At 42.4% G+C, this 14,867-nt stretch overlaps 1 pseudogene; it reads left to right on the top strand.

Annotated features, from left to right (window-relative positions):
• Window positions 1–9,616: 9,616 nt before the first annotated feature.
• Window positions 9,617–13,768, top strand: LOC125543906 (annotated as a pseudogene).
• Window positions 13,769–14,867: the final 1,099 nt, after the last annotated feature.

Genomic DNA, 14,867 nt, shown 5'->3' with positions numbered 1-14,867 from the left:
TCATGTCCGTGATCACATCCGGGACTCCGAACAAACTTCGGTACATCAAAACATATAAACTCATAATGAAACTGTTATCGTAACGTTAAGCGTGCGGACCCTACGGGTTCGAGAACAATGTAGACATGACCGAGACACGTCTCCGGTCAATAACCAATAGCGGAACCTGGATGTTCATATTGGCTCCTACATATTCTACGAAGATCTTTATCGGTCAGACCGCATAACAACATACGTTGTTCCTTTGTCATCGGTATGTTACTTGCCCGAGATTCGATCGTCGGTATCTCAATACCTAGTTCAATCTCGTTACCGGCAAGTCTCTTTACTCGTTCCGTAATACATCATCCCGCAACTAACTCATTAGTTGCAATGCTTGCAAGGCTTAAGTGATGTGTATTACCGAGAGGGCCCAGAGATACCTCTCCGACAATCGGAGTGACAAATCCTAATCTCGAAATATGCCAACCCAACAAGTACCTTCGGAGACACCTGTAGAGCACCTTTATAATCACCCAGTTACGTTGTGACGTTTGATAGCACACAAAGTGTTCCTCCGGTAAATGGGAGTTGCATAATCTCATAGTCATAGGAACATGTATAAGTCATGAAGAAAGCAATAGCAACATACTAAACGATCGTGTGCTAAGCTAACGGAATGGGTCAAGTCAATCACATCATTCTCCTAATGATGTGATCCCGTTAATCAAATGACAACTCATGTCTATGGCTAGGAAACAAAACCATCTTTGATCAACGAGCTAGTCAAGTAGAGGCATACTAGTGACACTCTGTTTGTCTATGTATTCACACATGTATTATGTTTCCGGTTAATACAATTATAGCATTAATAATAAACATTTGTCATGAAATAAGGAAATAAATAATAACTTTATTATTGCCTCTAGGGCATATTCCCTTCAGTCTCCCACTTGCACTAGAGTCAATAATCTAGTTCACATCACCATGTGATTTAACACCAATAGTTCACATCTTTATGTGATTAGTTCACATCTCCATGTGACTAACACCCAAAGTGTTTACTAGAGTCAATAATCTAGTTCACATCGCTATGTGATTAACACCCAAATTCAGATCCGTATGTATTTTCCAAAATTTTATGTCTACAATGCTCTACATGGAGCTACTCTAGCTAATTGCTCCCACTTTTAATATGTATCCAGATTGAGACTTAGAATCATCTGGATTAGTGTCAAAACTTGCATCGACGTAACCATTTACGACGAACCTTTTTGTCACCTCCATAATCGAGAAACATATCCTTTATTCCACTAAGGATAATTTTGACCGCTGCCCAATGATCTACTCCTAGATCACTATTGTACTCCCTTGCCAAACTCAGTGGTAGGGTATACAATAGATCTGGTACACAGCATGGCATACTTTATATAACCTATGGTTGAGGCATAGGGAATAATTTTCATTCTCTTTCTATTTTATGTTATGGTCGGGCTTTGAGTCATACTCAATTTCACACCTTGTAACACAGGCAAGAACTCTTTCTTTGACTGTTCCATTTTGAACTACTTCAAAATCTTGTCAAGGTATGTACTCATTGAAAAACTTATCAAGCGTCTTGATCTATCTCTATAGATCTTGATGCTCAATATGTAAGCAGCTTCACTGAGGTCTTTCTCTGAAAAACTTCTTTCAAACACTCCTTCATGCTTTGTAGAATAATTCTACATTATTTCTGATCAACAATATGTCATTCACATATACTTATCAGAAATGATGTAGTGCTCCCACTCACTTTCTTGCAAATACAGGCTTCACCGCAAGTCTGTATAAAACTATATGCTTTGATCAATTTATCAAAGCGTGTATTCCAACTCCGAGATGCTTGCACCAGTCCATAGATGGATCGCTGGAGCTTGCATATTTTGTTAGCACCTTTAGGATTGACAAAACCTTCTGGTTGCATCATATACAACTCTTCTTTAATAAATCCTTTAGGGAATGCAGTTTTGTTTATCCATTTGTCAGATTTCATAAAATGCGGCAATTGCTAACATGATTCGGACAGACTTAGGCATAGATACGAGTGAGAAACTCTCATCGTAGTCAACACCTTGAACTTGTCGAAAACCTTTTGCGACAATTCTAGCTTTGTAGATAGTAATACTACTATCAGCGTCCGTCTTCTTCTTGAAGATCCATTTAATCTCAATGGCTCACCAATTATCGGGCAAGTCAACCAAAGTCCATACTTTGTTCACATACATGGATCCCATCTCAGATTTCATGGCCTCAAGCCATTTCGCGGAATCTGGGCTCATCATCGCTTCCTCATAGTTCGTAGGTTCGTCATGGTCAAGTAACATGACCTCCAGAACAGGATTACCGTACCACTCTGGTGCGGATCTCACTCTGGTTTACCTACGAGGTTCGGTAGTAACTTGATCTGAAGTTACATGGTCATCGTCATTAGCTTCCTCACTAGTTGGTGTAGTAGTCACAGGAACAGATTTCTGTGATGAACTACTTTCCAATAAGGGAGCAGGTACAGTTACCTCATCAAGTTCTACTTTCCTCCCACTCACTCCTTTCGAGAGAAACTCCTTCTCTAGAAAGGATCCAATCTTAGCAACGAATATCTTGCCTTTGGATCTGTGATAGAAGGTGTACCCAACAGTTTCCTTTGGGTATTCTATGAAGACATATTTCTCCGGTTTGGGTTTGAGCTTATCAGGATGAAACTTTTTCACATAAGCATCGCAACCCCAAACTTTAAGAAACGACAACTTTGGTTTCTTGCGAAACCACAGTTCATACGGTGTCGTCTCAACGGATTTAGATGGTGCCCTTTTTAACGTGAATGCAGCTGTCTCTAATGCATAACCCCAAAACGATAGTGGCAGATCGGTAAGAGACATCATAGATCGCACCATATCTAATAAAGTACGGTTACGACGTTCGTACACACCATTACACTATGGTGTTTCAGGTGGCGTGAGTAGTGAAACTATTTCACATTGTTTTAACTGAAGGCCAAACTCGTAACTCAAATATTTTACCTCTGCGATCATATTGTAGAAAATTTTATTTTCTTGTTATGATGATTCTCCACTTCACTCTGAAATTCTTTGAACTTTTCAAACGTTTCAGACTTATGTTTCATCAAGTAGATATACCCATATCTGCTCAAATCATCTGTGAAGGTCAGAAAATAACGATACTTGCCGTGAGCCTCAACATTCATCGGATTGCATACATCAGTATGTATTATTTCCAATAAGTCAGTCGCTCGCTCCATTGTTCCAGAGAACAGAGTTTTTAGTCATCTTGCCCATAAGGCATGGTTCGCAAGCATCAAGTGATTCGTAATCAAGTGATTTCAGAAGCCCATCAGCATGAAGTTTCTTCATGCGCTCTACACCAATATGACCTAAACGGCAGTGCCACAAATAAGTTGCACTATCATTATTAACTTTGCATCTTTTGGCTTCAATATTATGAATATGTGTATCACTACGATCGAGATCCAACAAACCATTTTCGTTGGTGTGTATGACCATAGAAGGTTTTATTCATATAAACAGAACAACAATTGTTCTCTAACTTAAATGAATAACCGTATTGCAATAAACATGATCAAATCATATTCATGCTCAACGCAAACACCAAATAACACTTATTTAGGTTCAACACTAATCCCGAAAGTATAGGGAGTGTGAGATGATGATCATATCAATCTTGGAACTACTTCCAACACACATCGTCACCCTCAACTAGTCTCTGTTTATTCTGCAACTCCCGTTTCGAGTTACTACTCTTAGCAACTGAACTAGTATCAAATACCGCGGGGTTGCTATAAACACTAGTAAAGTACACATCAATAACATGTATATCAAATATACCTTTGTTCACTTTGCCATCCTTCTTATCCGCCAAATACTTGGGGCAGTTCTGCTTCTAGTGACCAGTCCTTTGTAGTAGAAGCACTTAGTCTCAGGCTTAGGACCAGACTTGGGATTCTTCACTTGAGCAGCAACTTGCTTGCCATTCTTCTTGAAGTTCTCCTTCTTCCCTTTGCCCTTTTCTTGAAACTAGTGGTCTTGTTAACCATCAACACTTGATATTTTTCTTGATTTCTACCTTCGTCGATTTCAGCATCATGAAGAGCTTGGGAATTGTTTCCGTTATCCCTTGCATATTATAGTTCATCACGAAGTTCTACTAACTTGGTGATGGTGACTAGAGAATTTTATCAATCACTATCTTATCTGGAAGATTAACTTCCACTTGATTCAAGCGATTGTAGTACTCGGACAATCTGAGCACATGCTCACTGCTTGAGCTATTCTCCTCCATCTTTCAGCTATAGAACTTGTTGGAGACTTCATATCTCTCAACTCGGGTATTTTGCTTGAAATATTAACTTCAACTCCTAGAACATCTCATATGGTCCATGACGTTCAAAACGTCTTTGAAGTCCTCATTCTAAGCCGTAAAGCATGGTGCACTTAACTATCAAGTAGTCATCATACTGAGCTTTTGTCAAAAACGTTCATAACGTCTACATCTGCTCCTGCAATAGGTCTGTCACCTAGCGGTGCATCAAGGATATAATTCTTCTGTGCAGCAATGAGGATAAACCTCAGATCACGGACCCAGTCCGCATCATTGCTACTATCATCTTTCAACTTTGTTTTCTCTAGGAACATATATAAAACATAGGGAAGCAACAACGCGAGCTACTGATCTACAACATTATTTGCAAAATACTATCAGGACTAAGTTCATGATAAATTAAAGTTCAATTAATCATATTACTTAAGAACTCCCACTTAGATAGACATCCCTCTAATCATCTAAGTGATCACGTGATCCAAATCAACTAAACCACAATCAATCATCACGTGAAATGGAGTAGTTTTCAATGGTGAACATCACTATGTTGATCATATCTATTATATGATTCACGCTCGACCTTTCGGTCTCAGTGTTCCGAGGCCATATCTTCATATGCTAGGCTCGTCAAGTTTAACCTGAGTATTCTGCGTGTGCAAAACTGGCTTGCACCCGTTGTAGATGGACGTAGAGCTTATCACACCCGATCATCACGTGGTGTCTGGGCACGACGAACTTTGGCAACGGTGCATACTCAGGGAGAACACTTTTATCTTGAAATTTAGTGAGAGATCATCTTATAAAGCTACCATTTAACTAAGCAAAATAAGATGTATAAAAGATAAACATCACATGCAATCAAAATATTGACATGATATGGCCATGATCATCTTGTGCCTTTGATCTCCATCTCCAAAGTACCGTCATGATCTCTATCGTCACCGGCATGACACCATGATCTCCATCATCTTGATCTATATCAATGTGTCGTCACATGGTCGTCTCGTCAACTATTGCTCTTGCAACTATTGCTATCGCATAGCGATAAAGTAAAGCAATTATTTGGCGCTTGCATCTTATGCAATAAAGAGACAACCATAAGGCTTCTGCCAGTTGCCGATAACTTCAACAAAACATGATCATCTCATACAACAACTAATATCTCATCACGTCTTCACCATATCACATCACAATATGCCCTGCAAAAATAAGTTAGACGTCCTCTACTTTGTTGTTGCAAGTTTTACGTGGCTGCTACGGGCTGAGAAAGAACCGTTCTTACCTACGCATCAAAACCACAATGATAGTTTGTCAAGTTGGTGTTGTTTTAACCTTCGCAAGGACCGAGCGTAGCCACACTCGGTTCCACTAAAGTTGGAGAAACTGACACCCGCCAGCCACCTGTGTGCAAAGCACGTCGGTAGAACCAGTCTCGCGTAAGCGTACGCGTAATGTCGGTCCGGGCCGCTTCATCCAACAATACCGACGAACCAAAGTATGACATGCTGGTAAGCAGTATGACTTATATCGCCCACAACTCACTTATGTTCTACTCGTGCATATAACATCAACGCATAAAACCTGGCTCGGACGCCACTGTTGGGGACGTAGTAATTTCAAAAATTTCCTACGCACACACAAGATGGTGATGCATAGCAACGAGAGGGGAGAGTGTTGTCCACGTACCCTCGTAGACCGAAAGCGGAAGCGTTAGCACAACGTGGTTGATGTAGTCGTACGTCTTCACGATCCGACCGATCAAGTACCGAACGCACGACACCTCCGAGTTCAGCACACGTTCAGCCCGATGACGTCCCTCGAACTCCGATCCAGCCGAGTGTTGAGGGAGAGTTTCATCAGCATGACGGTGTGGTGACGATCTTGATGTTCTACTGTCGCAGGGCTTCGCCTAAGCACCGCTACAATATTATCGAGGATTATGGTGGAGGGGGGCACAACACATGGCTAAGAGATCAATGATGAATTGTTGTGTCTATGGGGTGCCCCTGCCCCCGTATATAAAGGAGCAAGGGGGAGGAGGTGCGGCCAGGCAAGGGGCGCGCCAGGAGGAGTCGTACTCCTACCGGGAGTAGGACTCCCCCCTTTTCCATGTTGGACTAGGACTTGGGGGGGAAGGAGAGAGAGAGGGGAAAGGAAAGGGGGGGCGCCGCCCCCCTCCTTGTCCAATTCGGACTTGGGGGGGGCGCGGCTGCCCCTTGGCCTCCTCTCCTCTTCCTCCACTAGGCCCATTAAGGCCCATTAAGTTACCGGGGGGTTCCAGTAACCTCCCGGTACTCCGGTAAAATGCCGATTTCACCTGAAACACTTCTGATGTCCAAACATAGGCTTCCAATATATCAATCTTCATGTCTTGACCATTTCGAGACTCCTCGTCATATCCGTGATCACATCCGGACTCCGAACAAACTTCGGTACATCAAAACATATAAACTCATAATGAAACTGTCATCGTAACGTTAAGCGTGCGGACCCTACGGGTTCGAGAACAATGTAGACATGACCGAGACACGTCTCCGGTCAATAACCAATAGCGGAACCTAGATTTTCATATTGGCTCCTACATATTCTACGAAGATCTTTATCGGTCAGACCGCATAACAACATACGTTGTTCCCTTTGTCATCGGTATGTTACTTGCCCGAGATTCGATCGTCGGTATCTCAATACCTAGTTCAATCTCGTTACCGGCAAGTCTCTTTACTCGTTCCGTAATACATCATCCCGCAACTAACTTATTAGTTGCAATGCTTACAAGTCTTAAGTGATGTGTATTACCAGAGGGCCCAGAGATACCTCTCTGACAATCGGAGTGACAAATCCTAATCTCGAAATATGCCAACCCAACAAGTACCTTCGGAGACACCTTTAGAGCACCTTTATAATCACCCAGTTACGTTGTGACGTTTGGTAGCACACAATGTGTTCCTCCGGTAAATGGGAGTTGCATAATCTCATAGTCATATGAACATGTATAAGTCATGAAGAAAGCAATAGCAACATACTAAACGATCGGGTGCTAAGCTAACGGAATGGGTCATGTCAATCACATCATTCTCCTAATGATGTGATCCCGTTAATCAAATGACAACTCATGTTTATGGCTAGGAAACATAACCATCTTTGATCAACGAGCTAGTCAAGTAGAGGCATATTAGTGACACTCTGTTTGTCTATGTATTCACACATGTATCATGTTTTCGGTTAATACAATTCTAGCATGAATAATAAACATTTATCATGAAATAAGGAAATAAATAATAACTTTATTATTGCCTCTAGGGCATATTTTCTTCAACGACATCTTGCATTGTGTGAGGGCGTGAGGAGATTACGGTGGCCCTAGTGGCTTCTTGGGGAGCATTGTGCCTCCACACCACTCCAAACGGAGATTAGCATCCGTAAAGGGTGTGAACTTCAGGATACATCGTCGTTTCCACGTGCCTCGGTTATCTCTTACCCGAGCCATTTACTTATGCATTTTACTTTGTGATAGCCATATTGTTTCTTGTCATATATCTTGCTATCACCTAGTTGTTTATCTTGCTTAGCATAAGTTGTCGGTGCACATAGGTGAGCCTAGTTGTTGTAGGTTTTGTGCTTGACAAATTAACCGCTAGGTTTATTCCGCATTTGTTCAAGCCTAAACCGTAATTATTTTGAAGCGCCTATTCACCCCCCTCTAGGCGACATCCACGATCTTTTAATTGATGATGGAGCTGGATGTCATGGCAATCAATATGTGTTGTTGTAGTTCATCCAAATGGCTATTTATGTAAAAGTCCATCTGCAACTACATATAGGAGATGTGAGGTATCTTGATTCAGACTTTGCCTGTTGAGCTGGCAAGCAGAGAGGAGTCCTCTTTTTCTTTCTTTTTTGCTTCTCATGGGCCCTTGTTTTTTCGAAAGGGGGAATATATTAATATCAAGAAGATACCAATTACACCCAGCCTCTGCACCAACAAGAAGTCACGAGGACATCCAGGATGCACACAGCCCGAAAACAATAACAAAAGAAGTAAAAGAAAATCCAAAGGCCTCGCCATAGTGATCGACTCCTCTCATTAGCAGCACACAAAACACCATCGAAGGCAACACCCAGAAAATATAGAAGGTCTCCAAAAAACGACGCCTTCAAGAAGGAAACATTGCACTAGCGCTGTCGTCGCCCCATCCAAGATCTTAGGTTTTCGTCCTGGAGAAAGTCCGAACTCTCAAAACAATACCTTCAATAAGGCAATTGCCAGACACAACCAATGAAGGCCAGACCTTAGGTTTTCACCCTGAAACTCCCGACTCGGCACCCGAGGAGCACCACCAATAATGAAATCCTCTAGTGCTGCCACCCCACTTATCACTGTTGCTTCACACCTGGCTGACTCCATCGCCTCCAAGCCCCCCCCCCCCCCCCCCCCCCCCCCCCCCCCCCCCCCCCCGCCCCGCCTTGCTGATCCTCCGATCTTAGCCATCATGACTTTCTCCACTGTTACCTACGCCATGAAAATCGAGATGCCGACATGTCCTATGGTTCCAACAAACAACAAAGCTTCGCGCCGCGTCCTCATGGAGCCACGTAGGCCGATATAGACGCGCACGACCGGAAACTATATATCCGTTCCAGATATCCTTGGGCAAGATCTCTGGCAGCAGATCCGGAACACGTCGACGGCTAGATAAGGTAGGACCAATCATGCGTACAGAAAAAAGCCCTTATATTTTCTTCTACCGAGTGTGTACCAGAATTCTGAAGCGACAACATGGTTATATGCATATGTAGTGCTACCTGATTCATACTCTGATACATGTAGCAAAAACATGAGCGGAAGGAATGAAGCAAAACATGAGCAGCACTACCTGGTTCATACTCCATCTTTATTTTCAGAAGGGAAGTAAGCTATCTGGGCCCCAAAATCTATCAGTTGCAATATTATACTATTAGGATGAGATTGGCATTGTTCGCACTAATCATGGTAAGAAAAATTCTAATCAAATGTACAAGTGGGCAAGTGCCTATGGGAACCTCGGTTCCAAACTTCCAAACTTCCTGAGCCTCAGTTGCTCAGTAATCAAAAATCACTGAGCAGCGTAATAACAAATGAACAATTTCTAATTAAATGTACAAGTGGGCGGCATGGTGGCATGATTGAATGTTCTTAATTCGCTAACGCACTTTCCTGGCTGCTTCGTAGAAATGCTAGCCACTGGAAAAGTAAGGTTGTTAAGCCATCTTTAGGCGAGCCAACGAAAGCAGCTTGCATCTAGTACAGGCTCGACCTTCCCACCCCCTTTGTTCCTGCGGATGTCTGAGTTCTCTACACTCAGAGTGGGTCGATGGCGCCTGTGGACCTGTGGTGACCGCGCGCGCTGCACCGGAGCACTGATTTCACAACAGTAATTCTACCTGACTGCTGTGCTTCATCGGCTGTGAGTGCTGTGCTGCTCATGTTTTGCTTTATTCCTTCCTCTCATGTTTTTGGTCGATCCGGTACTGCTTATGTGTTGCTTGATTCGATCTGCTCATGTTTTGCTACATCCGTGCTGCAGCTATTGATTATTGGCGGCCCAAGCTTCCGCAAAGATTTGAGTGTGGTGAACCAGACACGCCAGGAGAAGAGGGAGGGAACCGAGATGAAGCCTGTGGTGACCGCTGCACTAGGCACATTAGGTCCCCTTCTGGCAAAGCTCACGGATCTGCTTGCCAAAGAGTGCGGCCGGCTGAAAGGTGTCCGCCGAGAGATCCGCTCCCTCCGATCTGAGCTTACTGGCATGCTTGGTGCTCTCAGAAAGTACACAAATCTAGTGGATGCTGATGAGCAGGTGAAGGAATGGATATCTCTAGTGAGGGAGGTGGCCTATGATACTGAGGATTGCTTCGACAAGTTCATTCATCACCTTGGTGATGGTGGGCCCCAAGAAGCTGGCTTCAAGGAGTTCTTCCGCAAGACGGCTCGCCGTCTAAAAACTCTTGGAGCTCGGCATGGAATCGCCAACCAAATCCATGACCTGAAGCTTCGTATCAAGCAAGTGAAAGAGCTCAAGACTAGCTACAAGTTAGATGATATTGATTGTACCACCACAGGACATGCAACCGTGGATCCCCGGTTGGCCGCTCTTTTTGCTGAGGAGGCACACCTTGTTGGCATTGACGGTCCAAGAGACGATCTTGCCAAGTGGATGCTGGAAGAAGAGAACAAGCATCATCGCAGGGTTTGTTCTATCGTCGGGTTTGGTGGATTGGGAAAGACAACACTAGCGAATGCAGTATATCATAAGATTCAAGAGCGTTTTGACTGTCATGCTCTTGTCTCGGTCTCGCAAAAACCAGATACAAAGAGAATAATCAAGGATTTGATCTTGCAGATGTCTCGCAATGCTGAATTCACAAAAGATATGGAGAGCTGGGATCAACAGAAATCCATTGAAAAGCTAAGAGAACTATTACAAGATAAAAGGTAATATATGGTGTTGCTCATCATTTTCTATGAAATATGTGCTGTGCGTAAGTATTATTATTCTAGTTAACTGTTTCAAGGATGTAATTTTGATGTGCACAGAATGAACCCCATTGTACCACCAGTTGTGCTTGTCATTGCATGGTTTGTAGTCCGATTGAAATTTTACAATTGGGTTTTCTTTTATAGTGCAATTATATCTATATATCCTAATTGATTTATACTCCTCCCCTGTCTTAGGTATCTTGTCATCATTGATGATATATGGTCTACATTAGCATGGAAAGCAATCAGCTGTGCTTTTCCAGAGAATAATTCTTCAAGCAGAATTATAACTACAACACGCATATTGGAAGTAGCAAGGTCTTGTTGTCCAGATCATGATGACCAGATATATGAAATGACACCTCTAAGTGATCTCCACTCTGAAAGACTATTTTTTAACAGAATTTTTGGTTCAGAAGAATGGTGCCCTGATATGCTTATTGAAGTTTCATATACTATCTTGAAAAAGTGTGGAGGCCTACCATTGGCAATTATCAGTATAACTGGTTTATTAGCTAACAGACCACGTGTCAAAGAAGAGTGGGAGAAGGTAAAAAGATCAATTGGTTCTGACTTGGACCGAAACCAGAGTCTAGAGGGAATGAAAAACATACTGTCCTTGAGCTATAATGATCTTCCACCAAACCTCAAGACTGTCTTGTTGCACTTAAGTAATTTCCCTGAGGATTATGTGATTGACAGAGAAAGGTTAGTGAGGCAATCGATTGCGGAAGGCTTTATTTCTGAAGAGCGTGGGAGGAGCTGTCAAGAGGTTGCAGAAAGTTATTTTTACGAGCTTATCAATAAAAGCCTGGTCCAACCAGTGGACATTGGTTATGATGGGAAGGTGCGTGCCTGTCGAGTTCATGACATGATGCTTGAACTTATCATTTCAAAATCCACTGAAGAAAATTTCATCACTGTGGTGAACGGCAGTCAAACTGTTTGGGAAAATTCTCAGTGTTCTATTCGACGATTATCGATCCAGGACATTGACCAGGAGCTTGCATCTGAATTGGCAAAGAAAGATCTAAGTCATGTCCGATCTCTTATAATAACATCTTCAGGTTGCATCAAACACTTCCCAGTCTTACTAAGTTTCAAACTTTACGTGTACTACACTTTGAAGATTGTCGGGGCCTGGGAGAGTATGATATAAATGGTATGGAAAACCTGTTCCAGCTGAAGTACCTAAGCTTTAACAGAACGTGGATATCGGAGCTACCATCTGGAGTTGTGATGCTACATGATCTAGAGACCCTAGATTTTAGGGGTACAAGAATCATAGACTTGCCGGCTAGAATTGTTCAGCTCACTAAACTACAACATCTAGTCAGTGACATGAATATATATCGGAGGAAGATACCAATCGGGATTGGGAATATGACAAACTTAAGGGAGGTCTCAGGCTTTGATATTACCATGAGTCTAGTAGGTGCTGTATAGGAGCTAGGGAGCCTGATCAATTTGAAGATACTCTATGTACAGTGTAAAGAATCTCACGAATGCAAGAGTCATGCAGAGATGTTTAATTCCTCACTATGCAAGCTTGGGAGCTACAAACTCCAGTCCGTGTGGATAGATAGTGCTACAGCTCCATTCGAGTTATTAGATTCCTGGTATCCTCTTCCATCTTGCCTCCAAAGATTTGAGATGAGCACCTCGTACGGTATCCCAAAACTGCCAAAATGGATCACTCACCAGTCTTACATACCTAAACATCAATTTAAGTGTAATAACAGAGGAGGCTCTTGACATACTTGGACAGCTGTCTGCATTACTTTGTCTGAAGCTTTATACCAACACGGTCCACAAAGACAGGCTTGTTTTCCAAGGCAGAGGATTCCGGTGTTTGAAGGAGTTCATTTATGAACCTTTTGGTGGAGGTGCAGGGACCCTTGTGTTTGAGAAAGGGGCACTGCCAAAGCTCGAGAAGCTTATTCTGTGGATCTCTGTGTCAATGGCGAAGGCCTATGGGTTCTACTTAGGTATTGAGCACCTCCCATATCTGAAAGATGTGCGAGTTATTCTTCAGAAGAAGCGGGATGCCGCATCTTCTGAAGTTGAGGCTGCAGAAGTTGCCATAAGGAATGAAGCAAGTCTCCATCCCAACCATCCCAGATTGACTCTCGAATGAAGAAATGAATAATGACAGGAGGTATTGCTACTTTTACTATTACGAATTTCACATAGTTCATGCTGTCTGCAATCAGACCTACCAGTTTTCTCCTTGAACATATGTGTATTTTATCCATATTTTTAAGAAGCTTCCTGGCGGGCTGACATTCTATCTCTGTAGGGAAACTGCTCTCATTCAGTATAACTGCGTGTGGCTTCACTGGAATGGTGTTCTGAAGCTATTATTCTCGTCGCCTGAAGCTCAAATAAAAGTGGCCTATAGTTGCTATTTGATTATAATGTTTGGTTTTCCTTTATGTGTGAACTTGGAATCAGACTGTTTCAAAAAATTTACCACTGCTGTTAATAATTACACTACGGAAGTCGACCTTTGTTATGATGTATCCAGAGATATTCGAGGCAGAAACTGAAGTATACCCTGCTTGTCTTTGGCATGTGTGCATATGTTATGGTATCTCACGTCAGGGCCCCCGTGCGTTGAACAGCTAGTTTTAGCTGATTGTAACCTTGTCAGGAATAAAACTGGTTGTTCCCTCGCAAAAATAAAAGATGCTGTGGCGCTAAGCTATGTGGTAGGGGTGTGCTCTGGCAGCTGATTGCAAACTCCTTTGTTGATTGAAGTGCTGGCTGGACCCAGAAATACGTGCTGAAATTTCCAGAGTCAGGGTGAAACTGAGGAGTAGCAATGCACTACTCATGTGAATCAACATCAACCTGATTGCCTAGCTAGTTGGAGGATCCATGATGGCTCTGTAGGCCAAGGCAGCACGCCTGCGTACAAGTTGTCTATGAGAGCGGGGTACACAAATAAAACAGGGGATTGTTCTCTGCCTGCTCGGGCTGACTTCTGATGGCTCAGGCACATGACACCATCAGTAATATTTTTTTTAAATGTTTATACAATGTGAAAAATGTCCGTACAATTTAAAAAATGTTTTCTATCACTCAAAAAAATGTTTCATGTGTATTTTAGAATTTTTTTAACAAATATTAAAAGCATGTATTTGGAAAAAAATTAATCATATATTTGAAGAATGTTGAAAGTATATAAAAAGTATTTATATATATAAAAAATGTACAATATATATGAAAAAATAGACATCAGATTACATATTCTAGAAAATATTAATCATGTATTTGGGAAATATTAAGCGTGTGTAATAATTGTCCCTTGTGTATAAAAAAATTGTACAATGTGTATGAACATTATGGGCATGTGTTGAAAAGGAAGAAATGAAATAAAAAATAAATAGGAAAACAGAAAAAGTGAAGAAAACTAAGAAAAAACAAAGAATAGAAGACAAAATAAAAAGGAGAAACCAAAGAAAACCGCTGAAGATACTAAAAGAACCCATAATAAAATAACAGAGAAAAAACCGTAGACTGAGGTACGAGGACCATCTTAGTAGAGTCGCACCAGAGGTGAGACTGAGCTACGACTTGCCTTGCCCCGGTGCTCCCCATCCAAAGCCGATGTAGATAGCTGAGAGCAACTCCAACGGCCGATCCAAACAGACGGCGCATTTATCCGTTTTTTGTCTGTTTAGGTCGGCCGTCCGCCCGGCGTCCGTCTAGTTTTGTATTTGGATTGGTAGTACGTCCAACGTGCCGACCCATTTTATATCCGTATTCAACTTTTTTTTTAAAAAAAGGTCCGCGGCCCCTTATGCCAGCGGCCATGTCTCATGCCGGCATTATGCCAGCGCCGGCATACAATGCCGGTTCTAGAAAATATCATCACAGTTCAAGCTGGCGCACTCACCAGCCGGCTGCCACATATGCCAGCACACAAAAAGGGTGGAATTTGAGTTCGACCATGCCATCGCAGCTCCCGTGG

Source organism: Triticum urartu, chromosome 1 (genome assembly GCF_003073215.2).
Source record: "Triticum urartu cultivar G1812 chromosome 1, Tu2.1, whole genome shotgun sequence".
Lineage (NCBI taxonomy): Eukaryota > Viridiplantae > Streptophyta > Magnoliopsida > Poales > Poaceae > Triticum > Triticum urartu.
This window is presented reverse-complemented; position numbering and strand designations above follow the sequence as displayed.